The 17,536-nt window shown below is 38.8% G+C and overlaps 1 protein-coding gene and 1 long non-coding RNA gene across 9 annotated transcripts in view; both read right to left on the bottom strand.

Moving 5' to 3' along the window:
* EML1 (EMAP like 1) overlaps positions 1-17,536 on the bottom strand; it is a 128,652-nt gene that overhangs the window by 59,404 nt on the left and 51,712 nt on the right. For 2 of the 7 annotated variants that reach the window (XM_067294959.1, XM_067294957.1), the window contains exon 3: positions 17,331-17,404. The exons of 4 other annotated variants lie outside the window; for them this stretch is intronic. The gene's annotated coding sequence lies outside the window, so the exon portion shown is untranslated. Of the gene's footprint in view, positions 1-4,712; positions 4,732-17,330; positions 17,405-17,536 lie in introns of those variants that run through there. One more of the 7 variants, XM_067294960.1, reaches the window with a different exon arrangement.
* On the bottom strand, positions 9,419-13,601 carry LOC106482960 (uncharacterized). Of its 2 annotated transcripts, XR_010883954.1 has the most exons (4): positions 13,000-13,601; positions 12,588-12,668; positions 11,256-11,345; positions 9,419-9,799 (listed from the first exon to the last, which is right to left on the bottom strand). It is a non-coding gene; the product is annotated as an uncharacterized lncRNA (long non-coding RNA). The 2 variants fall into 2 exon arrangements; XR_001292281.2 differs by having other exon boundaries at positions 12,588-13,601.

The raw sequence follows: 17,536 nt of genomic DNA, 5'->3' as shown, positions 1-17,536 counted from the left end.
ACAGTGTCAATAATGTTAGATTGGTGACAGCTTTACAATCTAGCTGTCATGAAAACCACAGATGCTCACTGTCTTGAGCGGTATATGAAGGAGACTATAGATCCTAACAATTTGCTTTGAGGCATGATCTGCTGCGCGTTAGATCTACACAGCAGTCACTACCACCATTTTTGCCCAGGGACAGACAGCACAGACCTCATGTCACCTACACCAATAGCATCTCTGTTGGAATTTGTCATTGCCTCTTTTTTAATCAGTAGGAAGGAAAGGTACTTTTAAAACGAAATGTATGCAACTTGTTTTTAGAAATCTGAAATGAATCCTATTATGCAAGTGTTCATTTCTTTTCATGGAGTATCATGAAAGTCTAAATCACTATCTTAAACATAAACATCCACATCCGATGAGATAAATGCCACCTACAATGTCCAAATTTAGATACAGTGAGGAAGTTCCAATTGAGATGCCTGTTTTTTCCTCATAATACTCAGTGGTGGAAAAGCCTGCAAAGAACAGTCATTTCCCATGTAATGCTTTGCTGAGATTCTGCAGGTTTCAAAGAGAGTACAGCAAAAAAAGGGAATGTTCTCCATGCCTCTCTTTAAATTTTCCAGCCAGCTAATCCATGAGCTCATAGATTGGAAAGATTTCCTGTGGCAAACTAGAAGACAATACTGAGTCAGATGATTAATCTGCTTCCAGAGTGTCTTCCAGCTTTGCAGCATCTTATTACTTGAGTTTAGCCAAATGTGAAGAAACATCTGAAAGAGAGCCAAGAAGAGGATGTGTATGCTGTTTACAAGTAAGTATGATTTAAATATTATTTTATTGTGTGTAGGATAAAGGAAAAAATACATACTACTTTCTGTGTTTTTTACCTGCTGGAAAACCTAAATCTAAATTGTAAATTAATGATTTAGGAAATAAAGGAGCTCTCAGAAAAAAAAGCAAACTAAAAGGAAACTATCTGCATTTATTTTTGCATTGCCAAATGCCTATAAATTTTCAGGATGAGTAAGCAGTACAAATATTGCTCACTTACTTTACACATGCTATTAAAACAAAAATTAAAAGAGTTTTTAAAAAAAACAAACTTGGCATTTCCCCCCCACACCCCAAAAAACCTTACTTCATTAAACCAACTCTGGTGCTTATTTAACACATTTCACCTTTGCCCTAGGCAGACATTAATTTTGAGACTATCTTGTCCAACTCAGACCATGACAGCTGATTAAGTAGTGGAAACATTATGTACTGATTCTGGAAGGACTGGCAAGCAAATCCGGGTTTACTCAATCTGCATTGCCTCTTTGGAGTAACAATTAACAGCATTAAAGTGTATATGAAATACTTCCAAAACTTTTCAGGATATATTCTGTGCATACTAAGTTTGTAAAGTGCCGAGCACAACGGGGATATGGTTGCTAGACTCTATTACAGTAGTGATTAAAAGCACCGTCTTGCAGTCCTAGTCAGAGCTGTCTTCGAATTTAGATACTCTCCAGGATATCAGAATAGAAAACCAAAGCCCTTTGGGGATGGCAAATTCCAACAGTGTTTTTGGCAAAAATTAAAGATCATCCAAATGACGGAAAACATGGCAAAGGATGATAGTGAAAGTGCAGTATTGCCTGCACGCAGAGATGCCTTTCTTGCAGCACAGTGTTGTAGGCTGTGCCAAAGGGCCTGAATTGAGCTCAGCTGGAAGTAATACTCTCCATCACCGAGACATATCAATAAGTACATCACTTTCTGCACTTCCCTTGAAATTAATGGACATAGGTATTTACATTCCTTGGAAATGGCTATTAATTCAGCACCACTACTAGAGCCTTATGAAATATGCACATGGACAGAAAGGAATCCTCCACCCCGAAACGCAGCCAACTATATGTCAGAACATAACAGCAGCTGAAAAAGCCCATAACACCAAAAGACAGAAAGTTAAGAATACCATTTATTAAAACGAAAAGCAAAACCCTACAGCTGAGTTTAGATAGGGAGAACAACAGGCTGAATTTGACCCAGCGGGTGAGAATACTAAAGATCCTACATTTTGCCCTTCCACAACATTTTCTTCCATCTGTTCAGGCCTATGGTTTTCAACGATTCCCCTAGCTTTGCAAGCCGGTCAGGTGTTGCACGTGTCACTTGGCACACATTTGGCAACCTCCCTTCTCCTGCCCACATCATCACGGAGATCGCGTGCGACTAACTGAGGCACTGAACTATTTCCTGCAGGCGCCCCGGGAGTCACACTGACACTAGCTTTCAGACGATCTCTCTGCTTCACCTCTCTCAGCACCATCTGTTTAGCTGAAAAGCAGTGCAGAAAGAACCCCTATACGGCAGGCATCTCCTACTGCTTTAAATCCCGTCCTCCCTTTTGGGGTCATTTAATATGTCTCTGAGTCTAAGGCACAAAAGTCAGCCATAAAACCTAGCTGATAGATATAGCCTGAGTTTGAATTGACATTAGAAAGTGCTATAAAGGAGAATTTGGAGGAAAGACAACCACCAAACCCAAGGTTTAAAACACAAAACATCTCACAAAATGAACATGAGCAATTTGCTGTGGCACATAAATGCAGCCATGACACAGTTGCCAGGCTCAGATGCAAAATCGGGAAAGTACCAAGTATTCGACTTGTGGCTGGTTTTATGGCATAATGTCAGCAGTCATTTGCAGACCAAAAGACTCTCTGTGCAAGAGAACAATGGGAAAATAAAACAGCAGTTTAGTTTCCTTTGACAACACACCGCCAAGCTCCTTTGTTTAAAAGATTAGTGTTGACAGTGTTGCACAGACTAGCTATTCTATCTGTCCCCCATCCGCTTTTCTAATGCAAAACATTATACCATACCTGAAAAACTCTTAGCTTTTCAGGCTTGTCTCCAGGAGACACTGACAGCACATATGTGCAACAGCTTATCATAAAGTCTGGTGTATACTGGTCTAGTGTGCTAGACCCTGATTTGACCAAATTAGTGCTTTCCACTGCGAAAAGTAAGTGGATTTAAAGCCCAAAACAATGTTATCCTATTTAATCATGTTATTTTGGGTGGTTAGGGAAAAAATACACAAAATCTTTAACTACAGTTTATATCGAATCTGCTTTGCTTTTTATGAAGTTTCAGAAAGCAAAACTGGTTGCCAGCTGCATGCTAAGGAATGGGCTTTACAATGCCAAATCCTCTAATTGCAGTTTGTTGTAAAAATGTATAACTGGATAAAAGTGCAAGCATCATATATCTTTTTTGATCTGCAAAGCTCCGATTGTGAGGAACAAGAAATCATACCTACTCTTTAAACTTGATAGCCATAGGAACAATGTCACACCTGTCTATGAGTTTATATACGTACATATGCATACAATCTCTGAACAGGTAGGACAACTTTTCAGTTCAATCTCTATTCTAATGCACATACTTAAGATAAGAACGATTAGCATTGCAAGGAGATGCCCTAGTTCCGTACAATCAGGGGCATCTCACGGCAAGTAATCTGAACAGACCAGATTAGTTTTTCCTTGTCCTCAAAAGGTAGGTATGTGTGGGAGGGAATGGGAAGCCCGATCCCACACATCTGCTTAATGCCCTCCTCTGAATGGCACCGGGAGCCCAAGAGGTAGGCGATCCAGAAGAGACTTCAGTAACATGAACATAAATCATCATCATGTGAGAAGAGACTTCTAAAAAATTTTTGTTCACAGGTTATATTTGTGAACAGTCTTTTCCCTTGTCTAATACAGCTAGCTATTGTAGTCGCAGTACTTATAAAAGTATATTATTGTATTCCACAACATTCACTGAAGAATAACTTGTCCTTTTCCAGTTTCACCACTCAAAAGTTTTTAAAAAAGGAATGTAACTTCCTAAAATTAGAGGCAGAAGTTGAAAGAAAGGCAATCCATAATAGCAAGCATCACTGAGAGCTCGCAGCTGGGGGCCCTGTATTCATTAACAAAATGGGAAAGATGAAAATGGTCTGGGCAGAACATTCCCCGAAAGCTCTCGTGCCTGGTTAGTCAGCCATCGCCATAGCAAGATGGTAAGAACGTGCCCTTGGCCTGTCTGTAGCTGACAGCTTTAAGCAGAAGCTTCCTGCTTTACGGCAGCAGATAGCAGGTAAGATTTTATTTGGAAATCAACCAGTTAAAAATCATCTTGCCTGACAGCGTTTAAGTGAAAGACGGAAGAAATTTTCTCTACATCAACAAATTAAAGCAATTTTCCTCAGAAAAGGTCTAGTAATGTAAATGCTTAGTGGTTTAGGGCTACTGTGCTGGCTCTGTTGAGCACAGAAATCAATGTGAAACGTTTTAACAAATTATCATTCCTCCACTTTCTGCTGGGAGGCATCCACACAATAACGAACCCTTGCGAACAAAAGCTGGGAGTGTAAAGACGACCTTCTGTAGCATAACGAGCATAATATTAATATAAGGATAGTAGTCTGAGACATGTGGCACCATACGACCTGCCTAGAGTTAAAAAACTGAAGAGACAGCTTAACAGCAACTTGTAGAGAAAGGAAATAGTAGGGTAATTAAGGAGATATATCTCAAGGCTGAAGAGCTGGGGGAGGGTAGCTGTGTTTTATTATTTTATATTCTCATTGATATTCTGAGGAACATGCCCATATTACAATCTTAAGAGAATAAAAGCAGAGAAAAAAATTGCAGAATATGGGAGGACAGTAAAATATTTACCCTAATTCTGATCTCCATGTCATATTTACTGCTAAATTTTCAAGTCGTCTTACAAAAGGCAGCAAAGGACAAATTCAGATTTGTCCCATGATGTACGCTAATAAGACTTTAGCTTTCGTTTGGCACTGTTAGACAAAAAGAACAAAATTAGATGCAAGATTTGCTTCTGCTAAATGGGTCTGAAACAATGTGCAAAAAAAATTCAGACACTGGTGCAGAGAGTACATTTTCCTAGAAACTTTATCAGTACATACTTCAATGTGTTTTCACTACCTTTAAAAACTGGATGCCTCAACCAGCTTCTCCAGCTATGTCTTTTGTGAGTAAAGCAGAAAGAGCTCTGCTTTTACTTGCTGTCAGGACAGATTTAAAAGGCAAGAAATCTGATTTAAAACATCTCTTAAAAGTTAGTGACGTCAACCCGTGATTGTGCTTTACAGACCAATCTGAATTTTATCTTGTTTATGCACTTGTTAGTTATTTTCCTAAAGGAAAGTTGATTGTCACTAGCGGGGGAGCCATTAAGACATATCAGCCATTAGTTGATCTGCAATTAAAATGTAGCCTTGATCTTGACATTACATTAGAGAAAGCACTATATAAGCATTTAAGCAACTATTTGGGTTAGCATACATTTCTTCAGTTTTCTAACTTCCATATTAGATATTAGAACTGCATTTTAATGAAAATTATAATCTTATATGCCAAAAGTAAAAAAAAAACTATGCTAAATTTCAGAAATATATAAGCAAGATACATTTTCCATTTAAAAAATGAAAGATTTATTAAAACCGAGAATACATCAATAGCAAGAAATTGTTACCAATTTGAACTAGTTCTTGTTTTGTTTTTTTCATAACTATGTCCTCTGAGAATTTTAAATTAGAAAAACTCAGCCTATAATCAATAGCTTTTATTCATAAGATATAACCCCCCCAAATATTCTGCCTTTTCAATATTTCATCAAGCTTATCAACTTTTGAAATTGTTATTTATAGACATGAGCTAAACTACATAAGATGAGTAAAACATTCTTCCCACACCTGCAGAAGGGTTTACTGATGTCAAAAGCTGATTTATCACACTTGCAAATTCTAGTTTCTTGTTCTTAGCTAATGACTTCACTTAGAGCAGTGGTTTGACTTTTCTTTTGAACTCTGTACCTCTTGAATATTTTATTTACTAAAATTAGTGCAGTACAAAATTAGGCTTCATTATAGGTTGTCACAAAATCAAATTACAATTTAAATATTTAAAGGTAAAAAATTATTTCAATTTTAGAAAACTATTTTAAGTCTTCTTTTAAAGCTTGCCTTGTTCAGTACCACCTTTCACAGTAATGTACACTTTTCTAACTTTTGACAGTTAATCTAGTATTTGTCAGAAGTACTTGAATTAACTAATGGCAGCCTTGCTTGGAGGGGGAAAAAAAAAAGACAAAAAAACCCTGGGGAAGCCTGCAACAGACTGAAATTTTTGCCATATTGTTGGTCTTCTCCTCCAATCAGGGTTAAGTTTTTCTTGCATTTAATTCTTATAATTCTTACAGATATCAAAATTACCATTTAAAATTATTTGATAAATAGTAAAAGAAAAAAAAAAGCTAAACAAAGTAATTTTTTATTCTCAAATCTTATGATCACACATTCCCACTCTCCAGCAAAAAATCTGTACTGAGATTAATGCAAAAAGAACCAACTGTCCAGGCCAAAGACTCAAATATGGCCAGAAATGCTGCATTTGGTGGGATGCTGGATGTCTTGATATCAGCCAGGAAGAGGATTGCTTTAAGGCTTTCAGAATCCAAAGAAGGAAGAGAGAATCCCTTTCTTCTCTAGCCTAAAAAAAGAAGAAAAAAAAAAACAAAAAACCCACAATGATTTCAGGTTTTTGTTTTTTTTTTTCAGGAAGCAGAGAAACACCCATCATAAAAATTATTTGGTTTAAAATGCAACTCCTCTGTTTAAAGACAATTTGCATTCTTACTTTAAACTGTATTCCCTAGCGAGAGATCGTATTTTATTTTTCTGTCACAAATTTCCCCCAGCCATGATGCCAGGCTCAGCACATCGCGCAGGTGAGCTGCTACCACCCCGCAAGAGCCACGGGGCTGTACCCGCGGTCTGACCCATCCTCTGCGGCTCTCGGCTACGCTACAGCAACACGCACACCACCTATTTTTGTAAAAAAGAAATCAAGTTTTCATGGAGGAGGGGAGGAAGGAGGAGACAGGGCCAATCTATTTTATAGCTTTCACATTTGTGAAGAAGAGCTTAAAAATAGGCTCTGATCAACTCCTTGGACCAAATCCTTTTCCAAATGCCGTCTTCTCATTCGTCTGTTGGTGACAACAAAACAGGCAGAAGCCTGGCTGCTAACGCTCTTGCCACCTGCGCGGCCTCGCAGCTTCAAGCTCACAGAAGCGTAGGTCCTACAGGCAACAACAAACCTTTAAGGCTAAGACAGCGATACAGCTTTAGGACAGAAGTTGTCTTATGCTCTCGCAGCTCTGGATGTGGGTGGGCCTGATAGAAATTGGACCTCTGTATCCAGTTGTACAGATGCGCTAGGAAAGGCATGACCGTGTGAATTTAAACTCTGTCCATGTTTTCAGGGTCCTCTCTTATGAACCTGTTCCTTTTTTTTTCCCCCTCTTCCTCCTTCTGATCCCTCCCTCCCCCCCCTTTTTTTTTTGCTAGCCCAAGGCTTCAGAAGTCAAATGGCACTCTCAAAACGTGTCAGGATACCAGTTAACGTTACAATCTTTATTCATGATTCAGACTGGTGCATTTTAAAAGCAGTCTTGAACACATATGAGCTGTGTCCAAGTGCTTAAGGATTTTTTCAGTGATAAGATTCACCCTCAAAAGCACCCAGATATAGTAAACTTCTCACAATGCCAAAAAATGAATTCCATTGGCAGCAAGCTGGGCAACATATTGAACTTGGAAGTCTTTAGATTTATGAAAGATGGAAAAAAGGCTCTATCTCATGCAATGCATGAGGCACAGCTCCTATGAAAAAAACAGGGGGTGATGAAGTAATTAAAGACTCTTATAACACATGAATAAAACAGTTGTATTTTAAGCTTCATTGTGCAGCCTTAATTCTAAGGTTTCCTAACTTCTGAGTGCTTAAAAAAAGCCTAATAATTTTCTTAGGTTTACCATAGGGTTTGGAACTTTGTATCTACTACTTTAGCCACAGAAATAACTGATAGTAATAAGCTGTATTAGGCTCTGTGGATCAGTACCAGAAGGTAACGAAATATTCTGTGTCACAGATAACTGCTTATAGCAGAGTAGGGACCAGATCCAGGAAGCCTGCCTTTCCTTGCAGCCTCCGTAGCAGACTGTGCTTTCGTGGTACATAGCCTGGAGCTTTCTGCCCCTCAACCTGGTTCACAATCCAGCTGTTTTTTCAGCACCAGGCTTTGATTCTTTCCTTTTGGTCTTTTCTGGCATCCCTCATCGGACTTGCCCAGCCTAAGTGCCTGTTCCCACCAGCTCTCAGCCTCCCTGTGAACCTGCTCCGACCCTCCTTCACCAGAGCTTTTTGGAGGCTACTGCAGCCCCCCAGCTTAGCTTCTGCACCTCCTGCTCCCCCCATGCAGCCCGTGAGCCCCAGAGAGAAGGGCAGAAAGCAGAAAACACATTCCCTACCTCCATCACAGCAGCTAGAGGGTAAAATGTAGCCCTGTGCCAGGGTTTCCTCAGCTAATCTGTGCAGCTAATGGCTACACAGGCCAGTCAGGAAGAGAAAGGGCTGGAGACCATGTACACGAAGCCTGATCAACATCCATGCTGTGAGAGGTTAAAGCAGCATAAACAGCAGAAATACAGTCTGCTATTTCAGCATCTAACATCTCTGCTGCAACATCTGAACTCTGAAAGACTCACAGCCTGGCAAACGGGACAGAGAAACATTATGATGGCAGAAGGGTAGCTCTTTTGGATGTTGGACATTGTAAATTCTCACAGGAATACTGACTACCATGTATTTTCTTTTATGCTTCCTACATATCACTTCCTAATTCATTTTCCTGTGGACTGCATATAAAAACCTTACACCATAGGTGTGTCAAGGTCCTGCTTCATCCTTCTGTCTCTTCATCCTTCTGTCCCTTCCTCTTTCTCCTTGATGCAAATTGCAAGGAAATATCTCCTATTTAAGCTATTATTTCCTGTGCCCTCAATAGGATTAATATTGCAGGATGGTCAATGCTCAGACTATATAGTGCAGGAGAAATTATTATTCTAGAAAGTTAATTTTAAAGTCTCATAAGAGCCTGTGTGTAATTGGAAGCTAATGTACACAATTCTAAAATAAAAATATGTTGGATTAAGAACTTCTTTCTTAAACAAAGGAGTTACTCTGAAGTAGAAGTGAAAGTGCCAATAGCTTCCTCCAACTTCCTTTGGATTAGTTCAAATGGATACAACTCTTTTCCACATTAAAACCTCTACTTTCCCCAATGGTTCAGTGTGTTTCATTTTCTGTGCAACCATGTTGCTTAAAGAAAAAAGCATACAAAGTTGCATATCATTCATATCTAAAGTCTTGCCAACCCCCAGCATCTTTTTACTATATAATTATCATGAGAAAGCCTGTCAAAGGCTTTTTTTTTTAAGCTGCTACTTTTATCATATAAGAAAAAAAGTGATGTAAAACTCTGCAAAATATAGTCATTTTAACAATGATCAGCTCTGTTTATTTGTTTCCAAAGGTTTGTACCTACAAAAAGTCCAAAGAACTTCCTCAATTTCACAGTATCGCAAGCCTTGGATGCAGTCTTGAAGGACTGACCTTATTTTACTGCCTTATTTTTTGCCACTTCCACAGCAATGAAAGTGAGACTCCAACTCCTACAAATTGTACCAAATGATAATTGAGCTTTTCAAAATATTTGTGGCGGTCTTCCAAAATCATTTTCCTTTCTTATTTGTAGGGAGATACAAGTTCTGTTTCTCTCAGACTGGCCGTGAACAAAAAAAATCTTCATGGTATACAGCTCCTAAACATAGCTCAAAGGACAGGTAGCAGGGAACTCATGAGACCAACAATATATCCATTCTTCCTAGTAGAAGCTGGAAAAGAGAGGAAAGATTCCACAATCATACAAGCCCCCAACTTGTCAAGAGAGTCACAGTATTGTCCTTTCCAGTACAGAATGATTTTAATTTACTGTTCAGGTCTAATATTTATTTTTAGTATGGCAAATGGTTATACACAAAGAGAAACTGAATAAATATCTACATAGCCGAAAAAAGTTACTACAATAACCTGCAAGTAAAACAGATCGTCTACACTATTGCATAAAATAAATCAGTATCTACAAAAATAAATAAATAAATAAATACTACTACATTTACTGTAATGGTACGGCTTCCACAACGCAAAGAAGTCATGAAAACAAAGACAAGAATTAAGTTAAACAGTTATTTTTCATTGGCTTACAAAAACAGTTTTCACTCTGTTGAACATCAAGGATCTGTAAGGGTCAATTAAACAACTTTGACACCAAATCCCAGCAAGCTGCCTCTTTCAGTCAAGAACCTAATTGTTCAAATTAATTCTCAGAGGTATGAACAATTCTAGCACCTCTGCAGAGAGCCATGTAACCCACTTTACTTGTTACAAGAGATTTATGCCATAGACCAAAAGGCAAAATGGGACCCCAAACCTCTTGAGTCTCTGCAGCAGACTAATCTAGACAGCCACATAACCTAAGCAATGAGAATATAATGCTATTTTTTAAACACTATGTATATTAGTTAATAATATCTCTGTGACGTAGGAAATACTCCATACCACAGCTGAGAGCACTGAAACAGAACTGAGCTGAGAGCTCTTCATCAGCCTCCTCCAAGCCCAAGATGTTTGAAACAGATTTTCGTTTTCCTCCCCCCAGTGTATTTGTCCTACTTCTAATCCACTACCTCAAGACACTTCACTTTAAGGGACCCAGATTGGAAAAAGCTGACTGGAATAGTCAAGAGAATGTGGCCGATGTATTTTAGTCTTGGGGGAAGTATACAGCAGTGCTGAGGTAGCATTTGAAGAACCCTGCTAAGGAGAGCGAAGGTGAAGAGTTTTTTCCACGTTTGCTGCTTGGGGTACAGACTGCCATGGACTCTGCCAATGTTCACTGACTGGGCTGAGTATGGGATTTGCAGACACAGTCCAAAAGCTTGTGTCGTCTTCCCAAACATCCTTCCTCACCTTGTGGTCCATGGGGCATCATATAAGAAAACTGGACTATAACATAACATCTGCCCCTACAGTTTTATGTTCCACTTCTTAAATGGATTAACCAGTTCCTAATATTAGAAATTAAAACTGAAAAAAATATTTCCCCCCACTGCCGATTTTAATCTGATTGTTTAAAATTGAAACTAAACCACGGAAGATGCATGATCTTTGCAATTCTGTAATTTTTAGCATATTTACTAAAAGGCAGTGGCTTCACTTACTCTTGTGTTTTGTGTTAAGTCATTAGAATATCTACACACTAAAACAAAAAAAAAAGGCAAAAGCACATACTTCATTATCCTTCTCCTTGCCCCCAGAGAGGCTTCAGCCAGGCAGCAGCTACTTCAAAGCCTTCACATTGCACATGCCTAGAGAGTTAAACTAAGAGAAATAAGTGCCAAATTCAGGAGGCAGTAAAAGGCTTTGGTTTAGAGAGCTCCCTGAGGCTAAACATTTTTTAAATTAAAAACTCGAAAATAAAAACTAGGAAGGAGAAAAACCCAGAAGTTACACCCTCCTGGAACAATATGCACATAAATCTCTCATAATCTGAGTCACAGCTACCAAGGTTAATAATTCAGCATCTAACCAAACAGTTTCTGGACTTTGCAGGATCCTCCAGAGCCTTGCAGGAAACAGTGGAGCCGCTTTAAGTTTACCTGAACCTTATGGAATCTAAGAGGAGTAAACAAACTGGACAGACAACTGCTCTCTCCAGTTTAAGGCCCTTAATCCAGGTCTTCTTACACAGGAAGAATTAAAAAAAAAAACAAACAAAAAAAAACCCACAACCCACACACTTCCAAGAGCTAACAATCATCCTTAAATTCCTTGATGGGCAGAGACCTTTCAGATCACCCTCTTCGCATTTCACCAAGTCTGCTGTAGCCAGGTGAAATGCTTCAGTTAAAATAGTCCAGATTTGATTCTGTGAGAAGAGAGCTGTAGCATCACATTGATGATGCTTGTTACCGATTAATTCATGCTCTGTTTTTAGGGTATGCCTTTTCCTACAAACTTGTGCCAGAAAGGCAATATAACATTAAGGAAGAAGACATCATTGTTCTTCTGATGGAAATAACAGTTCTTTCTCAAAAGTACAAAAATAAAAATAAAAAAGTATAGTTAGGTTTTAAAATGCAAGAAAACTGACATGATATGCAATTAAAATCTCTGTGTTTAAAAAATATTTTGACTGCATCTGTGTGCCTGAGGCCAACCATTATGTTTTTATGAATCAAATGTGATGTCATCTTTTGCAAAGAACATAAGAAGAATTCTAAAATATTGAGATTCATCGCTTCCAGGAAGGAAAAAAAAAACATGAAAGCAACCATGAAAGCCAAATATCCACCAAAGAGAAGCAGGAATCTCAATAGTAAAAAATTTATGTCAGTCCAATGTGCTCTGAATGGATAACTGGATTGAAAATGAAATTTATGACACGTGTAATTTTCCAGCTCTATGAACTTTTAATTCAATTATAAATCATGCCTGTAGCAGCAAAAAAAAAAAAAAAAACTTCTTTCTTCTTTATTAGTCTTTTAGCGGCTGCCTGCCTCTCCCCTTAATTGCCTCACACATTGTTTTAAAACTTTGCCTTCCACCACTGTACTTACTTACCACAATACAAAAAAACAAGGAGGACCACTTGTAACCTGGATCAGTTTATTGATGTCATTCAACACATGGTGCCACAAGGAGCTGCAATGACGAAAGTGAAGGTGTGGTGCCGTAAGATACAATCAGTCAATCCAAAAGCTCCATCTGCACCACCCATTATTCCTGTTATTTATCTTCTGCTGCCTCCGGAAGCTGATTGAATTCTCTGACCTGGCAGAAAACTAACTCGGCAAAAGCAAAACCAAAATACCACACACAAACTGCATGGATTTTTCTGTCAGGTTAATTTGTCAGAGCTAATTTAACACGCTGGTCTGTCAAGTGCTCTGTGGATAAAACCACACGGAGCAGGAGAGAGAAGAGGAAGCAGGGCCTCCCCCTTGAGCAGCAGCGTGGTGTTACGCTGGCTTACCTGCCAGTGCGACTGCAGCCTGGGAACGGGAATGGACGGCCAGGTGGGCATCGGCTTGCCACTTAGACCAGTATCCTCTTAGCCACAGTCTCCGGAATTTTGTACTATGGTCTTCAAGCTTCCACTGCTCTCCGGTTTGTTAACTTCTCCTAAGCAAACCTATATGCCCTCGTCTCATAACACCTGCAGGACCAAGTCTGTCATCTTTCACATCCCTTATACATTTCCCCCCCCAATCTATGTTTTACTGTTAAACTATTTTATTGAACTTAAAAATAGAAACAGCATGATTATATGGTGTTACTCATCTACGAAGTTAGCGGTTAGAATGATTTTCTATTATATACATACAAATCAAAAACTGGGTAAACTTTACCAAAAGTAGCAGCTACAAAGAACCGTATCTCCTTTTTTTGTCCTTGCTCCAGACCAAAAGAAAAAAAAAGAAAAAAGAAAGAAAGTAGATCCCCTGGTATTTACTCCCCCCATTTAAACAAATTTTAGAAAGAAGCATATTATTCATGCAGGAGTATGTCTGCATATAAGAGGCAGGGGTCACAGCAGTAATACCCTACATGGGAATCATCACAGCTATGCGACAGAATCTCTCATATATGTTACATATGAGACAGTACTGGAATAAACCACACTATTCTGTTCACGGCTTTAAAGTTTCATCCAAATGCCTTACATTCATGAGCTACATAAGAAATAAGTATAAATGTCTGGCTGTTGTAAGACCTTACCAAAGAACATATTTTACAGCTTCAGTGAATTTTAGTTACAAAGCACTTGTTTAACACAACGGCAGACACTTTTCACCTCCACAGCTGAATATTTAATCCCATGACTAAATTTCTTAACTGTTTCAAAAACCAAAGTGTCCCTGTCATAAAAGCAACCTGAAATACAGTTCAGACAACTCAGCTGGAAAGTTGTTCTGAGACACTACTGGTATGATAACCATAAACATTTTTTTCAAACTTTTGTGCAGATAACATGCTTATTCTAAATCTTTCAGATAATGCACCGTCAAATATAGCGCAGTAAAAACTAAGCAAATCCCAATACACAGTACTCAATCATATTCCAAGAACAAAACTAACATTTGAATCTTCTCATTTATTCAGCTTTAAAAACAGAGGCAGAAATAACAATCTATTAGGTAAAAAAAATATTTATTGTGGACAGACAGACTGCTACACCCAATATCTGTCTCCCTTTAACAAGAACGAGCCTAGACCTTTCAGTAAAGCACAACCAATATAAATTTCAAGCCTTGATTCTGATTTTGTCCAATCCATTAATTTGCACTCAAAAAAGAATCAAGAGTTTTTAATTTTTCCATTCTGAACATTATCCGTATGCACAACGTGCTTTTTGAAAAACAGCTGCAAATAAATCTTTGGACTTGCAAAGCTGCAGTTGAAATGCAGCACGAGTCCTGCATCAACTTGTTCGTCACGTTAAGAATTTCTTCTCGAGAAAAACGTAGATGGGAACGACACATACGTAACTTTTCAGGAGCAGCGTACCAGACCCTATTTCTCCTTCCCAAATTAGAAAGTAAGAACTACATTAAGGAATCAGAGAATTTTTCAAAGAAAGAAATACCACCAACTGCCCTGGCCCTAGCTGCCGCAGCAGCCGCCCCCATCAGCCACTAACCTTCCTAATTAGTGGCTCCAGCTACGTCAGCATTTCAGGTTGCATGAGGAGGGTGCTTTTGAACCAGTCATCCCCACTTACCCCTCTTTGGTTCACATCGCGGCACAGTTTTGGCAGTGCACTGCAGAAGCGCCAGCAGCACTTCAGTGCTATTGGGTGTTCAGCCTGTGGGACCGGACGAGAGTTAGTCCACAGTAAAATTCCCCAAACGCACACAGATATGGATACCGAGCCCTCAGCATTAACTGTTTGGCTTTACAGATTCATTCCTATTGTCCTGCATTGCTTGCTAATGTAGACATAGTGGCTAAAACACAGCATCTAGGAGCCAGTCTTGCATCTTACTAATCAACATCTTACTAATACCTCTTTTAATGTATCCTGCCCTTCAGCTGCAGATCCTGCAGGATACCATTCAAGAAAAGTCTTATCTACTTAGGTTGCTGACCCCAGCTACACTTGCTAAACCACACAACAAAAAACTAAACTTTAAAAATAGATCTCTCCTCACTTCTAATTAGAGAAAGGCCTCCGGCCTTGCAACACATGTAAATGCTTAACTTAAAAATCATATATATAAAATCTTTTGTCCGCAATGATCCCTAATTAGTTTATTAAAATATCTGAACACAGAGGAAATTACTTATTTCCAAACTGAAAGACAGCCACCACAGGGATGACACAGACAAGCTGTCTGGCTGAAAAAGGGCCGAGGGGTGGGGGGAAAGGAAGCCCCAACTCCCACCCTCACACCTCCCCGTGTGCAAGGCGTAATACAGAGGTAGCTGAATTATGGTGGTGTACATTTCACCACGAGAGACAATGTTCCTAAGAATTCAAGGTTTTTTTAGACTCAGAGTTTGGTCATGTGCATTTTCAAAGTTTCAAATCCCACTCTTAATGAAGCCAACAGCCAAACTCCTATCCTCTGTACAGGCCCAGGATTTCAACTCTTACCTAGCCCAAATCAGAACAGTAACTGTTTTAGTGTGTTACACTCCGAGTAAGTTATGTTTTATATCCATGTTTTGAATAATTCATGGACGCGGTCTCTCTAAATTCAATGTTAAAATTCAGTTAGGAACCTAAAAAAAAGGCCTGATTTTTCAGATTAGTTGAGCAGAGTAGTCCTGGCTGTTTCTGACCTACTATTTTGGCCTATATTTGGGAAGATATAAAGCAAAACCACAGCAATTCTTTAACACCGAAATGGAGAGACTGACTCTAATAAAGATTTGCCCAAGTCTCCAGACGCGCTAATGCCCATAAGGTTGTTATCAGTTTAGATAAAGACCCTTTTGCCCCTGGGGCCTGAGCAACCTCGCCAGACCACCCATCTTGCTCCGGACCTCACTCACTTCCAACACGCCGTTCACTGCCAGGGTGCAAGTCTTCGGACATTGATGGGTAGGACCACGTCACATAACCCGTTCAGCACAACGGGCCGACGTCAGGTCAGAGGGAGGACTCGTCTGCCGGACCCTGCAGGCTATTTAAAGCAGTATGGACATTTGGGAATTTGAAGGATTCTTTCTAGCCAGTAATAGGGGTGTGTGTGTGTGTGTGTGTGTGTGTGTGTGTGTAATGTAGTTTGGAAAATGCTGGAAGGGGGAAGGAAACAACATTTGCTTTTAGTAAACCTGGGATAAATATGAAGCTGATTGTCTGTCTGCATCTTTCTCAGGTTTCAGAATGATTTTTTCTGAGGAAGAAAGAAAGAAAATAAAAAAGGTGTCCTGACTTCAGGCTAGAAAAACCTTCCACAATCTCAGGGAAATTCCAGACTTGGCTTCTAACTCGTCACTGTCCAGCCATCCTAATCCTGCCTGCAATAGTGACACTTGGGAAGCTCAAAAGCTGTTTCTATTTGTTTTGTGTTTTTCACCATATCTTTAAGGAAAAGAGAGCATTACTGAAAACACCAAGTTTCCCCGAAAAACAAGATTCTTACAAAGTTTTCATTAAAAAAATATTTACCTTTACTACCTTGAAACAATGATTGTTTCTCCATCTTTCCTATTTACATATTGAAATGTGCTCATGTATTCTGTACCATAGGAACCTCGATTTTTTAAGTTTAGCTTAGGAGTCCTTACAAGCAAGTAGAAATGTTTCATATATTGACCTGCAACAGATTATAAAAGTTACATCTGAAAACACAAAATATTTCTTCTCTCCTGTTTACAAAAGACTAACATAAGTTTACAATCAAATATAATGTCTATGCTATTAATAAATACAAACTCTTTATCACTATGAGGTGTTTATTTCAGATTTAAAATTCAAAAAGGCAATTGGTGTCTATATTCTACAATGTCCATAACATTGTTAGAGACCTCTAATACCAGTTTGCAAACAAGCATATTATACTTATTCAATAATCAGTTGTTTCAAAGCAAGACAAGAAAATGATGGACCATGTCAGATTTTGCTCTTTGGAAGTAATGGAGTGTGGGCAATCTCATTTAATGACTTCCCAAAGAATTAATTTAGTGAAATCATGTTAACATATCATTATCCCCACCCCATCTCCCTAAAAATCCTCAGGGAGCTACTTCCACATTTTAATTATGTAATGGACGAGCATTTTACATTTTGTTTCATGGAAGATAAACAGCATCCTCCAAAGTTCCCTCTGTATTCCCTCCAAGCTTGCACAGTACCTTATGGTTGCCCAATTAGTGTGATCTGCAAACAGCAAATGCCCCAATAAAAATGACTTGATCAACTTCAATTTCTGAGGAAAGGAGAAACAGGAGGAAAGTCTGGATAAAAACTATTATAATATATGCCACTGAATGGCAAAACATTCACTTGTTAGTAATTTATTATAATTTTCATCTTGATTTGAATTGTTTGTATGTGATTT

This window comes from Apteryx mantelli, chromosome 4, assembly GCF_036417845.1.
Source record: "Apteryx mantelli isolate bAptMan1 chromosome 4, bAptMan1.hap1, whole genome shotgun sequence".
In the NCBI taxonomy this organism is placed as follows: domain Eukaryota; kingdom Metazoa; phylum Chordata; class Aves; order Apterygiformes; family Apterygidae; genus Apteryx; species Apteryx mantelli.
Note: the sequence above shows the minus strand (reverse complement) of the source record. Positions and strands in the feature narration are given on the sequence as shown.